The following is a 14823-nucleotide window of genomic DNA, read 5'->3' as shown; positions in this document are numbered from 1 at the left end:
AGATAAAATAAATTGACCACAGTGCTGTGCAGAAAGTTCACAAAATGTGCAAAAAAAACATCATACCAGTTACTGTTACATTTGGAATATTTGTTTAATTTGCAATTATTTATTTCATTTCAAAGTTCATGATTTTGAGTATTTTTTTGTTTTGTTTACATTTACCATCGTGTCAGTATACATGTTAACCAGGGACTTTTATTTTGACATGGTTGCTCATGGAATGGATAAGGAGCGTGTGTGTCTCATAGGCTTCAAAGTAAATGGAGTGGCGTGAAGCTCAAACGCACATGGTTAGCTCGCGCCAAGGCTAATAGCGCCTTAAGGGTTTTTCTAGCTCCGGGTTTGAATGGAGACCAAGGTACCAGCCAACATTTTTTTGTGGGGCCAATGTAGGCCCCATATGGGCTTGAGGCATGGGCCCCAAGTGGGTTTGTCCACGGGTTCCATGTCGGCCCTATGTGAATTAGCCCATATGAATCCTACGTAGAATCTGAGTGGGGCCCAAGTGGGCAACATGCATAAGGCCCATATTGGTCCCACCTTATAAAGCCCATGTGGATTAAACCAAGGCCCTGTATGTTTAATGGAGGAGCCCTGCATAGTGTATACTTGAGTGGTTCTAGATTATGTTTTCTGAGGTTTCCTACCTGGACAGTACAATTTTTGTTATTGTTAAATTGTAATTGACCTTTCCCATTCTTATGCTCTACCAAATACAATGAAATTTTTACTGATTAAATGATAACTGCAGCATTTGGATGTTGCTTTCTTAGATGTTAGTCTTCAAAATGAATAATCTACTACTTTATATTTGCCTGTACATCATAAACATAATAGGTGCATTCTGAAAATGAAAAAGACATGTGTTTCAATATCAAATTTATTATAATTTTCTGATCCTTAACACAGAATATTTAACTCAACCTTAAACAGTCTTAAATGTTAAATTCATTAAAAATAGTTTGATAGATTTCAGATTAGAAAGGGTACCTTAAACTCAACTGAACAAAAAAATATTTTGAACGCTTAAACTGCTGACAGTCCAGACTGCGTTAAAGGCTCTTTGTCCACCCCTGTCTCGTGCTCCAGTGGTTTCAGTCCACACCTGTAACAGAAGAACACAAATACAGTTATTTAATATGTCCAGCATCACATAGTTTACAGCACAAATGAGTACTCTACATGCTATCAATTTAATGTCAAACAATTCAAAAATGCATCACCTCACAATAACAGAATTATTAGTTGACAAGTACAGTATATACTATATAATCTTATGAACAATCTGTTATGTCTAGTCTGCATAATGAAGGCAAAGATGCTGCATCTATGTGCAGATCAATCATTTAACCCCCCTGGGGTCCGAGTGGGTTTAAATCCTGGAGAAATTTTGTCATGTCCTGAGATTTGTGCTTTTTAGTAATGCACCCATATTTTAATACATTGTTATAAGTGGTGGGACATTATCACGTGGTGCTGTCAATCACTCTCTGGTAACGTTACGCTGAGAACCCTCAAAGGCTTTTCATTTATAATTAGCACTACACGAACCAGAAATATAACGCAAACAAAGCAAATACAACAAATCCGTGTTATATGATGTACATTGTCAGTAAAAAACAAGGTTCTTGAAGAACACATTAACGTATTTAAAATGTAATGGGAACTAGCGTTCTAGCACTACACACTATACAGGCAGCAAACAACGATAGCGCAGGCTGCATACATCTGGTGTCAGAACAGATTACAATTTATGTCCTACATCCAGGGGAGCTTCTAGGTAACAGAGGCTCCTGGGCTTAAGCATTACAGTAGGCCCCCTCTCCCTTTCCGTATTTCTTCAAAACTTAAACATTTCAATTCGTTCCTATGTACGAAAAAAATTAAATGTCCTACCTTCAGCTTTTCCTCCGTGTTTTTCTGGCTGAGAAGCTCAGAACCCACTGAGCAAAAGTATGTCGAAACGACGTCTTTGTCGAACGTTGAAAAGACGTCCCATGAGGAGCCAGAATGAAAGTTTTTATGACGTCTTCTGGACGTCCAATGTTGATGTCTATAGGACGTCTATAGAAAGTTCAAATTAAGTTCAAATGTGGTCATTGCGGACTTATTTTTAACGTCTTATAACGTCAACTGCAGACTAATTTTAGACATTATTTAGACTGTTTCCTGGCCAAATAAAGAGTCACACTAGTTTGCATTCAATTAAAACTTTATTTAATTCAACTTGAGGTCTCTATGTGGTTGTGTTTGTGCATGTGTTATGAATTGCTTCCGAGACATGAAGGGTTGTGGATCTAAATGCATCCTTAATAGACAGAGTTCCAGAAACAGGCAAAGATCAGGGCAGACAGCAAACATTCATGTATGAAATCACAGGCAATGGTTGGGACAGGCAGCAGAGGTTCAAAAGACAAAAAATACAATCCAAGGTATTACACGATAATCCAACAGGCAACAATACTCAGAAATACAGCACTCTAAACATGGCTGGGTTAAAAACAACCCAATTGGCAACCCAGCGCTGGGTAAATATTGGACAGAACACATGCTGGGTTAAAGTAACCCAGCACACTGGGTTACACATTTTAACCCAGCATGCTGGGTTATTGAAAAAACCCCAAATGTAGTCATTTTAACTATTCATGTGTTTAATTCTGGGTTATTCTTGCTGGGTTATTCTTAATTTCTCCTGTGCTTCATTGTCAATCAAGACAATTGACATTTATTAAAATAAAATCATTTTTATTTGACTGTAAAAATAATTGTTAATAAAAATTTAAACTTTTACAGTCAGTAGCAGCAATATTTATAGATTTGTTTATTTAAAAATGTTTCATATCAAACATTAACAAGCATTATAAATAACATGTTAATAAATAACATTATAAATAACTAATAAACATTTTCCACAATATGTAGCAACAAATGACAATTAATAAAAATAACTAAATAAATAAAAATATGGCTAATATCAAACACTAGCAGTATAGATAACACGAATGAATAAAATTCTGCACAATTACATGTTGCAACAGACCTATGTCACATATCAATTAGAACAATTATCAGTGAATTAATAAAATCATTCATGAATCAGTCAAATTTGAATTCTGAATCAGTAAAAACATTAATGTGTAAATGTATACTTTCACTGTATTTAAATTAAACGAATACAGATATTAACAAAAACATCAAGGAAAAAATAAAAGTTAAGTTATTCCTCAGCAAGCAAAGAGCAGCGAAGAAATCGAATAGCAGATGATTCATTCCCCTTCATTTGAAAAACAACAGTCTGGAGAAATTCCCAGGTAGAAGCGCATTGCCTGGGAAAGTTAACATCAAAACACATAAAATGCGTTGAAACATACATCAACAGCTGAAAGCAGCGTGGTTTGTTCCAGAACTTGTCCATTCAAAATGACAAAAGCCTGAGATATATGCCGGATGTTTCCCATGGCGGAACAAAATGAAAGGGCTTCGTTAATTCTGTCCGGTGAAGAAATTCCACCACGTTTGGTCCAATCTATAAAGAAGAAAACCAAATGATAAAATAACAATACTCCGATACACTTAGCACTGTGTCTTGACATATGCAAGTAATTGAAATGTTTGGTTTAAAACGGAGGGAGCAATATAATTGACTGGCCGCTTATGGACACCGAGAGAGGCGTTCCTGAACCGGGAATGCTGGACCGCGCTCGCGGGGCACTCACCGGTTTGACTCACTTTTAGTTCAATTCTCACTAAAGTTCATAGACTTAGCTTACATGTGATGGGGTTAACTAAAATTGTATTAATTCGCAGTGTCGCGCATCTTAACAGGACTATGCGAGTCAATTTATGTAATGGCGATCTGAGGTAACAGTTGCTGGTCATCTAAGTTACATCACTAATGTTAGTTAAGACACTGTTGCCTTGCAAAATGTTACAAATTCTGCTCATTTCAATAAATATTTACTTAAAACGTAAAAAACGTACCTTTAAATTGCTCCAACCAGTGGCTTTGCCCCATTGTTGTTTATAAAAATGAAAGTTGCGTAGTACACTCAACGTCTTCAGGGCGGGAAGCGCGTGAGCCTCTTCAAACAACCCAGCGGTGGGCAAAAACAACCCAGCACATTAACCCAGCGGGTTTAACCCAACACCTGGAAAACTAAAACTACCCAAAAAGTGTTTAACATGTGGAAAAATAACCCAGAAAAGCAACCCAACGGACTAAAAAATAACCCAGCCATTTTTAGAGTGAGCGTAACACTAAACAAGACTTCGCCAATGAATGTAAACAAGGTGTTTAAATAGACCAGGGGTGCCCAATCCTTCTCCTGGAGATCTACTGTCCTGCAGAGTACATTCTTTTTCAAAGAGGCTAACAACTGAGGAAGAACTTTGTCATTTATCTCGCCGTCAATCTGTAATAAATCATCAATAAACGCACCTAATCTAAATGACACACAGTCATTTGATGCATGGTTATCGACTTCATTGGCTAAATGCTGTAACTCTCTAGCTAATTGTGCGCCCGCCATAGTTACTTAACGTTATACACGAAGCAAACGATCAGTGAGTGACGTGACGTCAGGGCCGGATTATCCAATGGGCATTATGGGCACAGGCCCAGGGGCCCATGCGCGCTTGGGGCCCAGGCAAGGGTAAGAAAATTTCACATAACAGCGTTTACGCCAAATTCATTTGTGTGCGCACGTGGATGTGCACACACAAAACATTGTTTCTGAATTAGAAAATCTGTCTTTTGATTTAGTCACTTTTACGAGCCATCTAGCGGCTTTTGTTCAGAAGAAGCGCATAGCGACAAATCTAGCGACTTCTTGGATAAACCTTAGATTTCATTCAGTGGGAAAATGTCGCCAGTGCTGCCCCGTGAGCGCGAGGTCTCTCTTTCCCGGCGCAGGGATCCCTTCTCTCGGCGTCACTCTGTACAGTGAGCGGCAGGAAGAAGCACCACCGTACGACAGGTGACTCGTGAATAAAATGAGTACAAAACAGCGTTTCCAACAACCTGTCACTGTTATCGACTGTTTGGATATATAAACTGAACAAATTTCATCTGTAAATATGCACATGGTTACCATGAGGCTGTGTGAAAGATCATATAACGTTAGCCGAAATCACCGCTTTTTATTGTGAGTTGGATGATGTCGCATCATGAACTGACAACAGAAACTGAAAACACAGTATGTCAATGAGAACGGTTTTATTGTTGTAAATATAATGAGTTGATATACCCTCGCGGCTGTCTTAAATCTCATAAGGTAAGCGTTTTTTACATTTATTTGGTGGTGCTTCCTTGCCAATTATGAATTATTTTATATTGATATGATGTTGATCAGTAACTGCACTACTTTACCAATATTAAGCCTTCATTATTAGATAATCCACAGTGCTTTTACATACATTGCAAAATGTTGACATACGCACACTGATGTCGTAATATATAGGCTAAAGAATTATACTTATAATACTCGTTAATGCCGTTTACTGTAACACATTACATCTTAAATAAGAACGTGAGTCGCAAGGTGCTTGTTATACAAATAAAGTTTAACAAATAGACAAATTACTCTTGAAGTACAATCATTGACAAAGACTGCCCATTTATTCTTAGAAAAATAAAGAAGAAAATATTTGAAAATTGCACTTAAGAATATTCTTAAAAACCTTCTGTAATTTATCTTAAGAAAGTTCTTATATTTTCTCTTAAGAACAGTTTTGCATGTCCTGCATGTTTGTGTGTGAATTATGGAAGAATCTGATAGAACTGATTCGGTAGAGGTGTGGTAGTGTGTGCTGCTTGCATATGCCAGTGAGTTACAGTATGCTGGGAAATGTCTTAGTATTGTTGTTGCTGGTCCAGAAAAGCATTGTTGCAATCATGAGGTGTAAATCCTGTGATGGAGGATGTGTACAGGTGTTGATATAGTCCTTCAGGTTGTGATCATAGTTTGTCATGTGTATGTGGGGGGGGGGGGGGTTGGGTCCATAAAACACTTGTGCCCAGGGGCCTCTGAATTCTTAATCCGGGCCTGCGTGACGTTAGTCCAAAACAAGTCAAGAGTAATCGATCAAACGCTTCAATCTACGCTGAACCAATAGTAGGCAAGACCAACCCATCTAATTATCATACAAGACACAGAAAAGTAAGAATAAATTCAAGAATAAATAAATAAAAGTGGAAATAAATACATGCGATAATAAATAAATATAAAAATAAATAAACGTATAAATAAATAAATGTAAAAATAAAAGGAAATGATAAATAAAATAATCTAAAAATAAAAAATAATAATAATAAAAAATAATTAAAAATGGACACAAAAAAAAATAACAATTTAAAAAATGAAAAGAAAAGTTAAAGCTAAGATCAATAATAGCTAAAACGAATTATTTTGTTTTATCAAACCATTCATTCCTATATTTATTTTCATATTATTACATTTAATCGTTTATATATTTATTTATTTATACATTTATTTATTTATAATTTTTGCAGGTTTAGTCCTCCATACACAGGGGCCAACCAATGTTGGCTAGGTAAATGTTATTTGTTTATTGTATACTTTTGCTTATGTGTTGGGTATTATGGGTTTGTTTGTTTTGTTTGTATTTGCTAATTTTCTCTTATTACTCATTCATTGTATTGTTTGTTTTTCTGTTTTTGTTACACACGCAAGTTCTTACGGTGGATTTCCACGCTTCATAACGATTTCAATCGCAATGTGATGGAGACGGATATATCAATAAAAGCGTGTGAACCATCAGTTGAAGAGTCCATTATTCCTTCGAGCCAGAGAGTTACAGTTACCGTAATCAAATCCTTTCTACATCATTTCAAAGTTCAAAGCGTTTTTTGTCATATGCACTTCAAAAACGTGTTGTTACGGCTGTCAGACGACAATCTGTCAGACTACAAGTCAAATATTTTTTTAAGGCAGGGGCCATAATTTACAGAGGGGGGCCAAGTATAGTGCATAATTATTTTTCATTTTCAATTGCTGCTGGCACTACCAGATTTCTGAACAAAACACTAGAGATGAGTTAGAGAATGATGCAGGTTTAATAAAAAGAGATGAGTATAGTTCAGTAAGCAAGCCACAACACAAACGTTTTATATACTTATAAACACACTTTTGGTTAGGGATGTGCACGAATATTCGAATATTCGATCCGCAATAACTATTCGAATATTAAAAATGCTATTCGAATATTCCTATTTTTCATAAGAATAAAACTGCGTCACCACAAGGTTAAGTTACCGTTTGTCACGATCGTGGTGAAAGAGAACCCAAGCGCAGGCAGGCGGTGAAGGGGTTAACACAAGACTTTAATTTTGAGAAACCTTAATTTTGAAAACCAATACCCACTATGGGGGAAAACAGAACTAAGAACTATATATTAAACAAAAGACTTCCCACGAGGGGGCAAAATGAAAACAAGAACAGTGAAACTAAACTAAGGACACGACCAAACGTCTAAAATTAAACACGACATTACAGGGTAGGAACACAAAACTCACAAGGGAATAAGGGTAATCCACACACGAAATTAACAACTCGACACACGGGCAGGAACAAACACAACGTAGCACATGCACAGAACACAGTACAATCCACGAGCACAGGACAAAGAAACATGAGGGTATATATAGGAAACACAAACGAGGGATAACGACATGGGGCAGGTGTGGTTAATCAAACACTCAGGGAAAGATCACAAGGAAACGAGAGGAGCGGGGCCAATGACGAGACACGAGAAAACACATGAGAGGAATAAACAAACAACTCATGGTCTTCTCACATACAACCTAAGGACTCTGCCCCGATCCCGCCACACGACTAGAATTTCATAAACAAGACGGTGGGACCGTGACACCGTTACAGAAGACCTTAGAGTCAGGTCTTATTTAACGCTTCTTCACTTCTTCTGTAATTATTTTTTAATGTACAGAAAATATAAAAATAATTTGTATGTGTTCCTAAATCTTTGTTCACTCAGATTGCAAGCTAGTTTAAATATTTTAAGTTTACACACCGGATGCCCGGATCGCGTTTTATGCTCGGCTCACATCACCATATTAAAATGTTTCAAAACAGGTGAGCCACAGAATTCGTTAACATTACTTACATTAGGTATAAAAATATCAACGTAATATTAAATGATTAACAATAATTAATTTATTACCATTACTTGTTTGGAGCGGTTGTTCTTAGTAAATCCATATTCGTTCGCTAAAAATATATTAAGTAATGCTAATTTCTAAACTTGAAACATGAAAATGTACATTTCACTGCAACAAATGTTAATGAATTTGGCCTTAACATAAGACTGGCACATTTTTCAGTACCTAAAAGCAAGAATTTTCCTTCTAGAAGTTCAAATACGGTCGCCGCCTTCAAGTTCTGTAAATAAATTTGCACGGATGCTTTTTTGTTTGTTTTAAAACGCGCTGTAATTCCTTACGAAATAAATAGGCCTACCTTATTTATTGATGCAAATCCAATGCAAAGCTAAACAAGACAGACACTGACCGTGAACGACAAAGAAAACAATATTTATATGCGTGCTGATCAGCAGAATATCTTCCTCAGATGTCTTTGTTGCGGGGTATTTTTTAGGATCTTAACAGTCGGCATGAGCTATCAAGCCCATTTACTTTATTTATTATCAACATTATAAACAATAAAGCCAGATATTCTTGTCAGATCTGGGTTTTGTTACCGGGAGTTAGAGAAGAGCAGCGCGTTTTCTCAGCTGTCGGCTATTAACCGTCGGCTTGTTGAACAGACTTTCACCAGAGTAAAATAGACCTATATGCTTGTTTTTCCTATCAAGAACATGTAAAACAAAATAAACAAGATAACCATATATCACAGACTGTCAATATACGTTACGTTTTGTTTTGTATGTTTTCTTTTTGTATACCAATTCCGCGCAGGTTTAAATGCAGTTTTTATGTATTTTTCAATTTTTTCAACAAAAAACGATATACAGGACATCATATTAATGCATTATGAATATTTAATGATAACTATGAGCTTGATGTGAAATTGTGACTAAATAAAAACGTAACAAATTACGTCATTATTAACTTAATTTAAATAAACCAATATTCGAATATTCGTTTTTTATGAGCTCACATAATCGAATATGAAATTATTGAAAAATGCCCATCCCTACTTTTGGTATGACCAAATACTAAAGGGTTTTAAGTGTCAGACACTATTATCCGTCCCTGAATTGTTTTCCCTGAAGCAACTGTTAACTATTATGTGAATCCTACATTTAATCTAGCTGCTAAACAAATAAGGTAAACTAGCTGTATTGTTGTAGCTGCAGGGCTCAACGCAATAATGATTTTTTGACTGGCCCAGGCAGTGATTCAAATTTTTACTTGCTCTGCTAACATTTTCACTGGCCCTGCCACAAAAAATAAAATGGTTGTTGTTATCGTTGTTTTTGACCTATCGTGTAATCTTGTATTCTGATTAGCAAACTTCTATGACACCAAAATTCAGTAACTTTGTTTTGAAAAGTGGTGGGGACAGAGATCACAAAAACAACACTTAAATAAATTGTTTCTGTAATAACTCGTAGGGAATATTTATCATGTGTGTCCCACCCGAAAATTACGCCTAGGCCAAAATTAGATACCATCTAATACCACAGCAAAAACTATTGACCTAAATAATATAAAGTTCAAACGTTATTCAAGACAAGTAAACAGTCAGTAAAGTACTATCTCTCTATTTCGGGTTGCTCACGTTATCAGGGGTCGCCACAGCTGTTTTACACCGCATGCAGTCAGTAAATAAGAACAAATGAACAAAACAACAAAAAAAGACAAGACAAGCTAGCACATAATATAAATAAACAGAAGACATTAAACATTGCTTTAGGTTTTTAGGCTTAATAGTGTTCAGATACAGATATAATCAAATGCAAAATAATATTTTCAGATGACAGAATGCATATTCTTCACTGTGTTAAATATAAAAATGACGACTGACTGTTTTCCAGGATTCTCGTCAAGTCGGGTATTTTTGACATAGTTCTGTATGTGTTTGTCCCTTCAAGCACAAGAAGACACGGAAAGAAAGGGAGAGAGAGGTCTGAGGCGCAGGCTGATCGAGCGAGTCACAAATCCGTCAACAGACTCGACTCTCGAGCGTCTTTCACACTGGCTATCGGGCACTCGCGTGAGCCCTGAGCTGACTAGCTTTCTAACGGTAGACAAAGAGAACTTAAGTGACAGCATCATAAACATAAGCACTATTAAGAAGCCGTTTGCAGAAATGGTTAGATCTAGTGGACGAAATAAGCGCATGCAGTTTACATATGAACGTGACCGGATAACATACTGAAAAAACATAAAGCAGCGGTTTTTATTTCAGCTTTGACAGCCGCGAGGCCGCGCCGAACAGTGTGTGTTAGAAGTCTGGAACGGTGAGAAAACATTTGTGCTTTGTACGTTTTTTGTCTTTAAACCAACCTTTTAGGTCTTTAGCCGGTAAAGTTTAAATCCTGTCTGGCTAGCGCGCGGAGAGTAGGCGGTCTTTTGTGGCTGCTCGAACACCTTCCTTCAACCACATGAGCGTCTAACGTTACACCACAAACACAATCCGGTCGAATGTGTTTTCGACTTCTGGAAGTTGTAGAAAGTCGACAAGCTCAAAACGTTTCACACCCCGTTTACACCTGTGTTAACGTCGTCCACTTGTGATCCGATCGACCAAAACGCATATCAGGCTACAGAGGCCCTGAGAGTACAGGGGCACTTCAGGGGCCAATAAGATTTCAACTGGGGCCAGTGCCCCTCTGCCCCCCAGATCCGTCAGTGCTGCAAGTAAATATTTTATTTGTTTCGTGTTATTTTAACTCTTAAAACCACTATAGCCTTGGATTTAAACAACAGGGACAAACGATCGGTCCTGTCAGTTCTGTTGAGCCAAACGCGGGAAGAGCGTGCTGTTATGTTCCCATTCATCACAATATTAAGCCTGTGTTAAATCTCTTTTTACTTCCTACTTAAGGGACAGATTTAGTCTTTGATAAAATAAAATTCATACACTAGATGCTAAAATGCACAACACATAATATTTCATCATAATATGTTTATTTTATTTGAAGATTGATCATATTCTAAGGGGGAATTAAAACTTTAAATAACTGTCCACATTCATCACTTAAATTAAATCTATTCCACCCACAAATATAAATTATTTAGATTAAGTTCAGATAATTCTATGTCTATCTATAGCAAAATAGGACACAGACCTATCTATATAAATTATACTGCCACAAATTTGTAAAAACATCTTTGTATATTAACATTTTCAAAGAATCTCACACAATAAAAAAATATATGAAATGGGCTGGTGGAACTAAATGATGCGTTTTCAATGTAATACCAATAATTCATATAGCTATGACATGTACTCCTGTACAACATGCAAACCTGCTGTGAAACGGAACATTATTCTTTAGGTTAAGATACTATTTTCCTCTCGTGTCAACATGACACAACCGGAGGAACAGACAGACAACATGTAGGCCTGCCAGACCTTTCGAATTCGTGTTCATATTACTGACAAATTGTATTTTGATGCTTTCTTCTATTGAATGGTCTGATATGTACGGTGGACCACTAGTGCACATGACAACGAAATTTAAAAAGCAAATATAAGTTCACAACACAACGCAATCAAGCCACAACACAACGGAATCGAGACACAACACAACGGAAATGCTCCCGACCACTAGGGGCACTTTCGGCATGATAAATTAGGTCATGTCGGGTAGGAGGTGCGCGTTTTGCTGGGGGTTGTTTTGGTGGTTTTGGTAGCCTGTTTTGCTTGTGTAAAGCATTTAAAAGGAAAGTGTGCTCTACTGTGGAAAAACTGAATGTCAATGGCAAACAATCGAACAAATTTGCACAGCGCTTTTGAATGCTTGATTTTGATTGGCTAGTCATGACATTCAAATGTATGTTATGGCCCTTTCACCAGACTTGGAAGTTGGACAGAGTTGCTGCGATGCTGCTGTCTCTCATAGTGAAAATGTCACTGGGCGGACGTTCAAGGTCACTAACCAGCCTGAAGTTGATGTATATTTTAAATATGCAGGCAATTTTTGCGGTAATGACTAATACTAATGACGCTCATTTTAGGCACCGTTTACTATGACATTTTGCACGTATCGTGTATTTTAACTTGCAAATCAACCCACTCTGTATTCTTTATTTAAATCTCTGTATTTGTCTTCTTTTTGTTAGGTCATATAACTTTGGGAATTCCATTATTAAAACTATGTTCTCCGTGTTTTGAGCTCACTAAAATGTTGATACGTTAAAGCCAGCGTGGATGCCATTCACAAAAAGAGCGCTTGCGAAGAGCCGTGCCAGTGGAAGGATTTGGGCACCGATTGCGCACCACCTCCTGCCGCCAACGAAACCCTCACGTTTTGCAGCTTACCGCATGTCTCCCACTGAAAATGAGCTATAGACATTCACGACTGCCGCTCAAAACTAATAACAGAGGATAATCCCGGTGCTTCGAATAACCTTTACACAAACATCATATACTGTAAATATACCATAAGATTATATTTGCATTGCATTGTCGCCTATTTGCATTGACATTCTGCCTTAACAACCAGCGAGTTTATTCCAAAACCTCCACTGACATATCGTAGACTCGTAGAGTTTTTTGATGTGTTTAAATGATTTTAAATGCTAGAAACTGTATTATGAGCTATACATTGGTCGTATTTACAATAGGCTAAGCGTTTAAATGAAATGATTTCTTTAACATTGAAATTAAAGAATTAAATGAAAATATGTTTTTCGTGCATTGCTTCTTTTGTGTGTATATGAATTGAAATAATCAAGACTTTAAATGACTACGGCCAAAAACGATTTAATCAGAAATTAAATGATGGCCATTGAAAGGAAAATATTTAGTTTTTTATTTTATTTCATTACTTATTTTCTTTGGTAAATGCAGAACAACAAACAACAATGATGTGCATTAAAAACAAAGTTTTTTCCTTGATTACACCATCTTTAGCTAAATATTGTCAAACGGAATACGGAAATAAATGGCTGTGTCCACATTTATTTATAATTGTATAAATTTACCATAAATTTACCATTTATAAATTTATATTTACCATGCCATTTATATTTGCCTTAATTTATATTTACCATGGCCACCTGCGACTGACATTATGAATGCACTTGAAATGATGAGGAACAAGACAGGAACATTTTGAGAAAATCTGACAAAAATACAAATGAATAAGCTATTATTGGGTTATTATTATATATATGTTTTTAAATGACAAACACGGCTGTTTTCAAGCAAAATACACGTTTTATTATTTACAAATGCATAAAAACACAGCAGCAGATGCAATTACAACGAAACGTTTTCCTTCATGAAAAAGGATAGCCATCTTAAGCTAAATATTGTCAATCGAAAATGAAAGCTATTGTTTACGCTGTGTGTGCATGTAAGGGTACAGAAGAACATACAGTCTTGTTTTAAACATGGCTAAGCAATCAAATTTCGATCCAGCGATCAAAACACGTTGTCATTTTTATTATTATTTTGATTAAAGTACTTTTCAACTTTAAGTCTGCATTTAGATCCAGACAATGCCACAGTCTCCTATCTCAGTTTCAGTGTGCAAGCTCTGGACTTAGTCTGCATTCGTTTTTTTACTGTTACGAATAATTGATTACTCTTATTAAATATTGTTTTCATTACCAATTTATTTAACCTTTATTATGCATGCATAACCTCTAAAACAATTAACGCATAACCAAGTGTAAAAAACGTGAGCATTGAGCATTGCGGTTTTATGACTAACGAAACGGGAATATAATGCAAAGCTTGCTCATCTATATGAGTAAATAGATCAATAGATTTGATGGTTTAGCAGAAAGTCCAGTCGTCATCAGTAATTTAATGTGTTAATGTGTGTAGTGGTCTGAAGCAGTCGTGTGCTCTTTTCTGACTGTCAAAGACTAGAATCCGATCCAGTTGAAAGAAAAAGTCTTGTTTGTCCTCGGCTTTAATAATCAGCGTGAAAATCCTTAATGCTCTCCCGGATCTCTCTCCCGCTGCTGTCTGCACTTAACCAAGCACGGAAGTGCCGAATGTGCCCCTAAAAATATAGAACAATAATAAGAACTTTGGTGCCCCCTAGTGGTCGGGAGCATTTCCGTTGTGTTGTGGATTTATTCCGTTGTGTTGTGACTGGATTCCGTTGTGTTGTGACTGGATTCCGTTGTGTTGTAGCTTGATTCCGTTGTGTTGTGAACTTATATTTGCTTTTTAAATTTCGTTGTCATGTGCACTAGTGGTCCACCGTAGATATGGCATTCAAACCGGACAAACACCTAGTAGTAGCAGAAACACTGAACACCACGAGACAAACTGAATATTTAGAAACATACTAATGTATGATGTACCTGGAAGAAGACACTAGAGGGCAGTCAAATATAACAGTCTAGAACTCAACATATAATCAATGTAAATGAAAGAAAGTCCGTAAGTAAATTAGTTCTAGAAAGATACTCGATGTCTTTGTTAGTGATGGGAAGTTCGAGTCATTTTTTCGATTCGGATGTTTGAATCTCGTTGAGCAAAATGAACGAATCTTTTTTCGAGTCATTTCGTTCATCTGAGCAGAGTTAAATTAATGTAGCATGTTAATAGCCAAATTACCCCATAACGTTTATTTATGCTAGTTTTGATCAGATATATAATAAGAAATAACATACATTGTCGTTAGGGACAA

The sequence above is a fragment of the Triplophysa rosa genome, linkage group LG11 (assembly GCF_024868665.1).
Source record: "Triplophysa rosa linkage group LG11, Trosa_1v2, whole genome shotgun sequence".
Lineage (NCBI taxonomy): Eukaryota > Metazoa > Chordata > Actinopteri > Cypriniformes > Nemacheilidae > Triplophysa > Triplophysa rosa.
This window is presented reverse-complemented; position numbering follows the sequence as displayed.